Source organism: Asterias amurensis, chromosome 1 (genome assembly GCF_032118995.1).
Source record: "Asterias amurensis chromosome 1, ASM3211899v1".
Lineage (NCBI taxonomy): Eukaryota > Metazoa > Echinodermata > Asteroidea > Forcipulatida > Asteriidae > Asterias > Asterias amurensis.
The window spans coordinates 22,537,843-22,550,359 of NC_092648.1; positions in this window are offsets into that span (position 1 = coordinate 22,537,843).

A 12,517-nucleotide genomic window follows, 5' to 3' on the forward strand; every position below is an offset into this window, starting at 1 on the left:
TGTGCGAACTAACACGGTCGGCCATTTATGGGAGTCAAAAATTTGACTCCCATAAATGGCCGACCGTGTTAGTCGACGAGGTAAGAGGAAAACCGTGCAATTTCGAGGCATGTTTGTGTGGATCATTGTATTCTACTTTTAAAACATCTTTCCAACCATCTGCATTTTATAAAAAAAGGGTTACAAACGCTTTTCAAAGACCATTTCGATCGATCCAAGGCAACGTGTTCCTTTAAGCAGCTCTATTAAATTGGGCCATGGGTAACAACAACATTAAATATTTGTATATTTTTCTGAACTATAATTTGATTTTATTTGTTCTGGGTTCAACTTACTACTTTCCAACTCTTCTTATTTTATTTAAGTATTTGATTGTTTTTTTTTTAGCACTTTAATTGTACAGATTCTCAGTTATCGATTTAGTCACTTTGAATGATGTAATACCTTGTTTTAGTTACTTGAATTAAGATGGTTTGGGAAGGTACAACATTGGTACTGGAGAGATTCTAAAAGAACAGATAGTGGTTTTTGTTTATCCCCATTCAATCTATAATTTATAAAAATGTTGTTACCAATGTTGTACTGACCTTAAACCCTCCTTTAAACGCCTTGAATTTTAGTTGGAGTCCGATGAAAATGTTTTCATGAGGTATGAATTTTGATAAAATATTTATAAACTTAACTTTATTTATTCCAAAACTAATGTATTATGTCCCCTTGTAAGCAGTATGTTTTTAATAACATAAATTTTTTATGAAGCCTTGCTTACTTTACTACCTCTGCTAACTGGCTATACTTTCAGCTAAGCAGATATTGGGTTGTAAAACTGCTGGAAAATAATACAGAAGACTTAAGGCCATATTTTATTTCTTAAAGCATGAAACAATTTATCAAGAATGAAACCCTTTAATGAATGATTTGTTAAAGATCAAGCTCTAGGTTCGATTTTGGCCGACTTACCCAAAAGTTTAGATTGAATTTAGATTGAATTTCTAAATTATTTATCTTAGTTATTGCAAACACATAAATGTCCGCCAGTAAGAATTTGTAATTTATATAAACTAACAATGATTTGTCAACAGAAACCTGACATTAACTCACTTCCATCAGCCGTAATAAGTATGTACACAAAATTGTGCATGTTGCATGTATTTTGTGCGATGTCTGTGCCGTGTGCGAAATTTTTTGTACTTTTTCATTTTAAAACATCATCATCATCTGGCCTTGCAACTTTAATTCAAATAGTTTTAATGTCATTTAGGAAATACAGCCTTTGTCAATCCTCGACCTTGACCCCCAACCCACCATCTAAGGTGCTTTTCTGAAAAGAACCGTTCGGTTTTGTCAAAGCTACTGGCAATCCAACAGCACACATGTCTTCCAAAATTACTATGTTAATCACCGCCTTCTTGTCATAAAGACTTGACAAGTATCGAACACTCGAAGGAAAAAGGAATGGTTTACGTGCCATTTGACTTCATCACTTTGTCGTCTGCAAGAAGTGATGATATAGTGGCTATCAAGACTCATGGCAATAAGGTGCGCATGGCTAGCCAATGAAAACCCCAACTACTATCATTATCCCCTGAATGTTCCGCTTCGTCGGTTGAAAGATATCTACAAATTTTTGTATTGCCAAAGTATCTAGAGTTCACACCACCTTCTGGGGAAAAACCAATAATGGGAATTGCAATGTTGGGAGTTTTTATTGGAGTGGCCATGCACCAACGCTTTGAAGTCATTTCCTAAGTAAATACAATTAACCTAGGATGCTTTATGTAAGACTTATAAACATACTAACAGCTGTATAAAGTAATTAGTTTGTACTTACCCACGTAGGGGATTGTCAGAACCAGGGAAGCGATAAAATTTACAACCTAGCAACCTTTCTCCATCTGGGGCTTTCCCCCACTTGATAAGACCCTTACTTCCTTTTTTTTGTTGCTTATAGTTTCAGTGACCGTGCCTGTTGCTTCGTTTTTAAAAAGGCGAGGGCACCAAGGCAGTTTCTCCTTGGTCAATAAGGAAGTTGTAATTTTTTTACTGAGGCATTTCATGGGGGGGGGGGGGCATGGAGGCAATCGCCTTCATTGCCTCTGAGAAGTAGCGGCCTGAGTGATGATGTAATCATTTCTGAAATGTATCATGTCATGCTGCATTTGGAGTTCAAAAACAGTTCTACTCATAACTACCTTGAGTGTTAAACAAACCAATCTCTGTTCATGAATTCAAGAACTTGGTGCGTGTCTACCATCTGTCGGTTTTTGTATGTTTTTTTTTGCTCTTTTTTTGTTGTTGCTTTTTTGCGATTTTTAAATTTATATGTTCAAACTTTGTTATTTAAAGTGCCTGGACATTATCCTTATGATCTATATTTATACTTGGCATTATTTTAATGCATGGGTTATTAATTCAGATCTGTCATTTATGGACTAGTGCACAACTGACACAACTTTTGATGTTTCTACAGGAAAGAAATGAGTTTGTAATTAGTGTAATAAGTTCTTCACATCAATTACTTAGGACTATGGATGGTTTCATTTGGATTTGTGTTGCTATGACATTAGGCGCAGTCATTCTTACTCAAACTGAATATCATCAATAATGGGTTTTTTTCATCAATAATGGGGTTTTTATGTTTAGGGTATGATATGCAGTTCCTGGCTTGCTGACTGTCTTTGAATCGACATAAGGTACAGCATAGGGTTTGTTTGTAAACCTGATGCAGCTGAGTTGACTTTCTTAGAATGAAAATTGGTTACAAACATGGTTGGCCCTAATAATGTTAGTAGAACTGCTGCATTTGGTATGTTTACTCTCTTTTTGATGAGGCAAAACTAAAAGCAAATAAAAGTATAAACAAAACAATTTAGATTTCAAAAATAAAGCAACATCATGAAAGAATCCACTTGTGAACATTTTAAAATCATACCATCGTTACAAAATTAAATGACCCTTCCTTTAGTTATAATCATCATATATTTTTTTCTTCTTGAATAATTAGTATTCTAGTTTTATATGTACTACTAACCTCTCTAAGTATTACAGCTAGTGGCATCCTCAGACTTGGTCAATATTTCATGCGACGATTTGCATAAAAGCATCCGCAGTGGTGATCCATTATTTGCCTCTTCAATTATTTATATGCCTATCTAGCTACCATAATGGCGCCAACTCAAATTACTTTTTTGGGGGAATTTTTTTAATGGCTTTTTACTCACAGATTTCTACCAGATTATCTTCTCTTCTTCCATGTTGGACAGCTTTGATATTTTATAAACTTCCTGTATATTTCATATATTTAAATAGGCTGTATAGTAAATTATCCTTAAATTTTGAATTTTAAATCATGGACTGACAAGGTTTCATATGGAGCCCCTAAACGAACATATAATGAAACCTCCGACGAAAAAAACGTTCCAAGAAATAATTTGAGATCTTTATTTTCATGCGCTCAGAATCATTTACTGCAGTGCGCATGAAAAACATCATTTATTGCGAGCACACAAATTTACTCATTTTGAGTGCACAAAATGTTTTTGAGTGCACAAAATAAAGTGAATTTGTATCCTTTATATTTCCCTTAGAGGCTCCATATTTTTATAATGTTATCTTGAATAATAGGTCGTTATGCTACTGAATGCTCACTTTTTACTAAATGCTGAGAAATACTTTAATCATAGAGCAAGGATATTGCGCTACAAACGTTTCCATGACAAGGGAAAGCAACAATGTTGAAAATAAATTACAAACATCTGTAGGACTAAAGGAAAGACAAATTTGTCAAGATTCCATTCCTTAATGTGAATCAAGTAATATCCTATAGTTTTAATTACATGTAGTTATTAAGCATATTTAAAGACAGTGGACACTATTGGTAATTGTCGAAGACCAGTCTTCTCACTTGGTGTATCTCAACTTATGCATAAAATAACCAACCTGTGAAAATTTGAGCTTGATTGGTCGTCAGAGTTGCGAGATAATTATGAAAGAAAAAAACACCCTTGTCACACGAAGTTGTGTGCTTTCAGATGGTTGATTTCGAGACCTCAAATTGTAAACTTGAGGTCTCGAAATCAAATTCGTGGAAAATTACTTCTTTCTCGAAAACTACGTCACTTCAGGGGAGCCGTTTCTCACAATGTTTTATACTATCAACCTCTCCCCATTACTCGTTATCAAGTGAGGTTTTATGCTGATAATTATTTTGAGTAATTACCAATAGTGTCCACTGCCTTTAATTGAAACAATTTTTTATCACAGGTATTTGGGGCAATAGTAATAATCAATTTTTGACATCAATTATGTATTTAGTCTTGTTTAACAAGTGTACTTAATCAATCATGTTTTTAATCTGAGGAATGATATATATTCCATCAATTTGTATCCAATAATGCTGGATGAAAGGGATTGTTACACTGCTGGAAAATAATATATAACCTTGACGCAAATGAAGTGGACATATTTTGTTTTCTGACTCATTTGTTGTTTGTGTATCAATGTACTGCATTTAAACTGAGTGAAGTCTTTTGATCACTTATGCGTCACTTAAACATACAGAATACACCACTCCAGTGTTGCCAGCTCGCCCATTAGCAGAGTTAAAACAAATACTACATCTACCGTTACAACAGGTCTACATTTACATTTGTTATGATTGTTGATTGACATATGATGACTAACATCGCTTTACTGCATCATAATTTCCCGACACCATCACCGTCAAGCGAGGGATACTATTTCAAAATGTGTTCACCATACCCCAAGGAAGGTCACAAACATACAGTTTTAATTTCATTTCTTAAGAGGAAAGATACTATTTGATTTGTTAAGCAGGTGACTGGTTTTTGGTGCTATATTAAGATCGGATGGACAACTGCCAGAGCCTGCCAGCATTTTAGGCATAGCGGAGTAAATGAGAGCCCGCTGAGACATCATAAGGGAATGTTGTTGGGTTATTACCATCAGATGGTTATTACTAGTGATAGATCTAGGGTTGTCATCTACATTCCTGTCTCTGAAATATGAAATATAAGTCAACAAAACATAGTGTGTAAACAACAGCAAATACGGAATGACCACAAACAAAACATAAAACTTAGACACAAAAATAATACACAAAACAATTGTAACAAATAATTTTATCTACATCTTTGCTTCTCATGATTTGAAATCTCTGTCATAACACAATGTGTAAACAACAACAAATATAAACAGAGCGTGAACAGAGAAGACAAAACAACACTAATTTATTTAACCTACATCTTTGTCTCTTTTGATTGGAAATTTCTGTCAACAAAAAACAATGTGCAAACAATTACAAATGCTGCAAAAGAGTAAGGAAATCCTAACACATCAAACTTATTTGAGTCTTTATCCTTGTCTCTCTTCAAATGGACCGTAAACAAAACGGAAAGGACTGTGGTATGTAAAATAAACAAAATATTTACGGAATAAGAGTAAACAAAAATGTTAACTGAAATTATGTGATCTCCTACGTTACCTTGACTCTCACTCCGATAAGGGAATTATTGTTTGGGATGAAAGTAAATAAATAACAATTGTGTGATCCTTATCCTTGTTTGTCTGATATGAAATTAAATGCTGAACACAACTTGCTAAAGAGGAAATGAAAGTAGTATCGAGTAGTATTTGAAACTTTTGCATGGCGGTGGAAAATACAATCTAGTAAGGTTGCTGTAACATCATGGAGTAGTATTTGAAACTTTTGCATGGTGGAAAATACAATCTAGTAAGGTTGCTGCAACATCATGGAGTAGTATTTGAAACTTTTGCACGGTGGAAAATACAATCTAGTAAGGTTGCTGTAACATGGAGTATAGTATTTGAAACTTTTGGATGGTGGAAAATACAATCTAGTAAGGTTGCTGTAACATCATGGAGTAGTATTTGAAACTTTTGCATGGTGGAAAATACAATCTAGTAAGGTTGCTGTAACACCATGTATTTGAGTAGGATTTTAATTTAACCTTGAATGGTAGAGAATACAGTATATTACTTGATTTGCAGGATCAGTAGGATTTTAAGCTTTAATACCATCGAGGCTTAGAACTTGCACAGCAATAATATGAACATAAGTAGAATTTGAAACTTTGCTTGGTTGAGTTACAGTCTAGTAAAGTTTGTTGCAACACATGAACATGAGTTGGATTGGATTGAAACTTTGCCTAGTGGAGAGACTGTATGTAAATTGATATGGGGAGGAACAATTTGAAAATGGCTGCCGGCATTTTAGTACAGGAAATAATAATCAAATAATTTAACATAATATGACATAACTCGAGAGTCTTTGAGTGCAGTTTTGATTGATGTTTAATAGAGTGATACACTTCCTGCCATAAAGGCAGATAAATTGATGTTTTTCATCCTTATTGAAACCATGACTGAATTGAGAAAAGGGAGTATTTTTTGTCTTTGATCATGATGAGTGTTCAATTGAAATTCAAACAAAAAACAACAAAAAACAAATGAATAATTACCTACTGAATTCCTTCAAAATCAATAATGAAATTTGTTTAAGAACAAAAGTTTAAAGAGTGGAACAATTGCCCAGAAATTTGAATCTGTGAAATGTTTCTGCATACAGTTTATTTCTCTATACATAGAAAAATATGCATGGTGTACAAGTGAGCACATAGAAAATTGCCTGCATATAAATGTACATAGAGAAGTGTACAGTATAGTAAACAAGTATATAAAACAATTTTTTTTTAACTTAACATTGTTCAACCATCCATCTCACTCATATGCCTTTTCAACCAAGATCAAACTGCAACTTTCCTTCGTCTGTTTGACCCAATATTATTCAACTTGTTCATATCTGTTGTCAAAATCACTGCATGATTATCTTAATCAACCTTAGCACATACTGGGCATTCTACCCCCAGGATATGTAACAAGCGGATACCATCAACCATTTCATCTATCACTCTCAATTATCCACACAATGTGGATGACCAAGATGACCTGCCATAATTCCACTGATTCTGAAGGATGTCTGTATATTTATGCAGGTAAACTCTTCCACAAATCATTTGTGGCAGCAGTAACTCATATTGGCAGTCATAAAGTAACTTCGCACTGAGATAATGTACTAAGGGCTCCAAAAGTTTGTTTTCCTCTCTGCTTTTCACCTTGGTAACCCCTGGTTAGATTTGAATTCTGGACCAGGCATTGCTTGACAAGCACTAAAGGCAGTCAGGTTGGCTCTAAAGTTGTTTTCTTTCTTCTGCGTTGTCACCTCTGTAACCTCTAGTTAGGTTCGCATCCTGAACCAGGCCTCGACTTGCACTAAGGGCAGTCTGGTTGGCTCTAAAGTTGTTTTCTGTCTTCTGCTTTGTCACCTCTATAGCCCGTGGTTATAGGTTCAAATCCTGGACCAGGCCTTGACTTGCACTAAAAAAAACCAGTCAGGTTGGCTCTAAAGTTGTTTTCTTTGCTTCTAGTTTGTCACCTCTGTGGCCCCTGGTTAGGTTTTAATCCTGGACCAGGCCTTGACTTGCACTAAGGGCAGTCTGGTTGGCTCTAAAGTTGTTTTCTTCTTCTGCTCTTCACCTCTGTAGCCCCTAGTTAGGTTCACATCCTGAACCAGGCCTTGACTTGCACTAAGGGCAGTCTGGTTGGCTCTAAAGTTGTTTTTCTTCTTCCGCTCTTCACCTCTGTAGCCCCTGGTTAGGTTTGCATCCTGAACCAGGCCTTGACTTGCACTAAGGGCAGTCTGGTTGGCTCTAAAGTTGTTTTCTTTTTCCGCTCTTCACCTCTGTAGCCCCTGGTTAGGTTTGCATCCTGAACCAGGCCTTGACTTGCACTAAGGGCAGTCTGGTTGGCTCTAAAGTTGTTTTCTTTTTCCGCTCTTCACCTCTGTAGCCCCTGGTTAGGTTTGCATCCTGAACCAGGCCTTGACATGCACTAAAGGCAGTCAGGTTGGCTCTAAAGTTGTTTTCTTTCTTCTGCGTTGTCACCTCTGTAACCCCTAGTTAGGTTCGCATCCTGAACCATGCCTTGACTTGCACTAAGGGCAGTCTGGTTGGCTCTAAAGTTGTTTTTTTCTTCTGCTCTTCACCTCTGTAACCCCTAGTTAGGTTCACATCCTGAACCAGGCCTTGACTTGCACTAAGGGCAGTCTGGTTGGCTCTAAAGTCGTTTTTCTTCTTCTGCTCTTCACCTCTGTAACCCCTAGTTAGGTTCGCATCCTGAACCATGCCTTGACTTGCACTAAGGGCAGTCTGGTTGGCTCTAAAGTTGTTTTTTTCTTCTGCTCTTCACCTCTGTAACCCCTAGTTAGGTTCACATCCTGAACCAGGCCTTGACTTGCACTAAGGGCAGTCTGGTTGGCTCTAAAGTTGTTTTTCTTCTTCTGCTCTTCACCTCTGTAACCCCTAGTTAGGTTCACATCCTGAACCAGGCCTTGACTTGCACTAAGGGCAGTCTGGTTGGCTCTAAAGTTGTTTTTTTTCTTCTGCTCTTCACCTCTGTAACCCCTAGTTAGGCTCGCATCCTGAACCAGGCCTTGACTTGCACTAAGGGCAGTCTGGTTGGCTCTAAAGTTGTTTTTCTTCTTCAGCTCTTCACCTCTGTAACCCATAGTTAGGTTTGCATCCTGAACCAGGCCTTAATTGACTTGCACTAAGGTTGGCTCTAAAGTTGTTTAAGAGTTGGTAGTACTATGAACATTTTATCGGTGTCATTTAAACCAATGTTATATAAGATAAGTTTTAGGTCACTAAGCCAATAATCTTGGCCAAACTTCATCACTGCTATTAAGCAGAACATTAAGCTATTGCTAAGCAATAGCTTCGAGTATTTCACGGACAAACCTGTTTTCATGTTATTTTCCAGGTTGAAATTTCCTATAGTGACTCGATTCACCCTAACAACATCAAGACCCCATGATAGATCTTGGTTGCACCATTGTGAGTCTCAACCTCAATCCCCATGTGTAAATGTGAAGTGCATTAAGACCATAGAGCAATGGTTAGATGCACATCATATCTTGCAATTTGACTTGCAAACTGATGGCAGACAGAAGACTGTATAACCCCCAGCGACGTCAGTGCAAGGGGCTCTAAACAATAAAGAAGAGGGAAAGCAATAAAAAAAAAAACAGAACAAAAAAAACCAGCATCATCTGGGGACTTTACTAATGACCCAATCAACATTCAAGCGTGCATCATCTGATATTTCAGCATCACGGTTGCCATGGCAATGCAGAGTAGTTGCTAGATGGATAGATATCGAAATACACGACATGGAAAATGCAAAGTCAATAATTTCTTAATGGCTGGCTTCAGTTATGACATCTAACCAAGACAAGGCTGATCACTCACACAATGGAGCTATCTCCTGCTTGTAGCTCCATGCTGGGAGCTATCTCCTCTTTATAGCTCCACGCTAACACCATCCAACTGAAGATACTATAACCCCCCCCCCCCCCCCCCCCACTCCTCCTATATGGTTCTCAGATATGATCAGCTTAGGAACTATGATGAATTGACCATTGACATGTTCATAAATCCACAAACATCTCAGGGATGCAGAATGGCATGCAAGAACAAAATACCAAAGATTATATTTAATCTGATGATCAAAATGTGAGACACTCGATGAATGATGCAACTCTGTGCAAATGAAGTCCAGCTTTCTATTGGTATCCTAAATGTCACTTTAACACGTGTGTAGAAAATAAATATAGAATTCCACATTTGCAGAAATATAGAAAAAAATATTTTGCCTTCAATGTTATCACATTGCAACTGAAGTGAAACTTCTGTTGCTATATTTCCTGTTGCTATATTTATCAACGTGAGGTTTAAAGCTCACTTAAGTTTGATAAAAACAACTTTCAGTCATTTTAAAAAAATTTGGTGATGCAAAAGCTGCATCCAAAACAGCTTCATCACAGTAATTTGGACTCAAAAGGAAAGTTGTCTACTTGCAATATTTTAGTTAATAGATTGAAAATTGTACTCAAGTGCATGTACACACGCATGCAGTCCACGTTTTACCATCATTAGCAATGCAGCACTTTGTCTCCACACGCAATTAAGAATTGTACAGTAGACCTGGTCCTTGAGTAATTCACATAGAATAACTGTAGACAGTATCAATTAGAATGTCAACGTGGAACCCTAAGTTGTGACTAACGTAGCGTTTTCAGCGGCATTCGTGTTTGTCTTCTGCACCCATCATCCTCTGTGAGGTTATCATTGCTAATGTAGCAATCTTAACCCGCACTAATTAATCTCCGATTTTCAAGGCTATCCCGTTAATGGAAATGTGTCCCAATTTGCAGATGGTGTATTACCACAACATCTCATCACAAAAAACATTGTGTGCTCAAGCTATGAGGAAGGTTTTACATACTTTATGTTATTCAACCAGGCGCTGATACAGGAATTTTACCAGGGAGTCCCCCCCCCCTTCCTAATAAAAAAAACAAACAAAAGATGCAAAATGCAAAACAATGTTTTTTTTTAAGAGTATGATGCAAGCAGGCATTATGACTAGAGGTCTGTAATGAGCTTTAGGGTTGAAACTGTGTGATGGCACAATTAGGTCCCATTCCCTGGAACCATCCCCTAGACCAACACCCCCCATGATTCATCCTTGGACCCAACCAAAGGACCCAACCCCTAAAAACCACCCCTTAGACCCCAACCCTTGGACACGCCCTTTAGAACCACACCTAACAACGTCTACTGTATCTGAGCACACACTACTGTATAACGCAATAATAAATTTTAAAAATCTGACTGTAACACCTTTAACAAATGTTTCCCAGAAAAGCTAATCGAAAGGAACTTCTGACAACAACTTTGTAAAAGTCCATCCCTGGGGCAGGACAAATATCATGTTGATTATATTCACCCCGACCCTCGCTTCAACAAAAGAATGAATCACAACTAGTGACATACAAGTGTTATAGACACTGGTCCCTCCGACACCAATCAAAATAGATGAACACACCCATCAAATAATAAGTGCTTTATCAACTGTGTTATTGAGAGCGTATTTTTTATCCCACCCATGTTTATATTAGTTTACTTAATCATCATGACAACAAACGACTCTAATTGTTGTACAGCGCACAGTTTTATGACCAAGCAATCCTGTTCTACATTATGATACATTAAGACCACACTTATCGTGCTGTCGCTTGACTGCACACAATGATCATTTTCTACTTTTCTTTCAGTCTTGGTTTCAAATAACATAATTAGACAAGGTGAAAACAAAAAACCCAGATGGTTTGTACGGATATTATGTTCATGTTTTTTTAGTTTACAGACACGGCAGACACAGTAAACAAAAATGGCTAGTTGCCTGCAGAGGCAATGTATTTAAAAAAATACAGGATTGGTAATTTCTTCTTCTTTTTTAGAGAGGGGTAATCTATAAAATCAGAAAGCTTACTGGTGATCAAGTTCAAACCTTTACCAATTATACAAAGAAATGATCAGTAATACTGTGAAAGGGCAAACAGCATTTGAAGACACCCAATATAACCATTGCTTAAGTTTGTTAGAGTTGCTCAAGTCTAAAACAATCATGTTTACACCAAGGAATGTTTGGTGTAACATTTTTAACTGGTTCCCTGATATTTCTTGCTAAGCAGAATTCTTTTGTAATAAAAAGTTTGCTGCATAACAAACTCTATAAAATAGAGCCATGTTGAAACAAATAAGGCAACATCTTCAGACTTCATCTATGTGCGTTTTTGAGTCTTCTTCAAGATGACTCCGCCATCTTGGAAAAAGTGGATAAAGGGAGGGAGTACTTCCGATTTCACCTTTGGCATTCATTTGAATGACTGTATCTGTGCATTTGGACTCAAGCAATTCACTCAATGGGTCAATAAATTCAAGGCTTTTTGCAAGAGATGAAGATTTCCCTACACCGGCCTCAACAAAAACAAACCACTATATATCACTGTGTATTTCAAAATACACATAAGCCTTATAACATACAACTTCACAGCACTGTCCTCAAGGAAAGAAAGCAAGTCATGTCTACATATTTTTTTTCTTTTTGATTTATTACGAAGATGTATTGATTTAAATTATGTTAGTACACTATTGAACTTAATCAATTTATGAAACAAACAAGAAATTAACAAAATCCAAGCCACCCTTACTTAATTTACCCATTACAGCTACCATGTAGGAGATGTTAAAGGAACACGTTGCCTTGGATCGGTCGAGGTGTCTTTCAAAAAGCGTTTGTGACCGTTTGTTATAAGATGCATATGATTAGAAAGATATTTTAAAAGTAGAATATAATGATCCACACATGTATCACTCGAAATTGGCTTGTATGGGAGTCAAAATTTTGACTCCCATAAATGGCCGACCGTGTTAGTTCGCAAAGTAAAAGGAAAACCACGCAATTTCAAGGCAAATGTGTGTGGATCATTATATTCTAATTTTACAACATCTTTCCAACCATATGCATTTTATAACAAACAGGTTACAAGCGCTTTTTATAGACCAACTCGTCC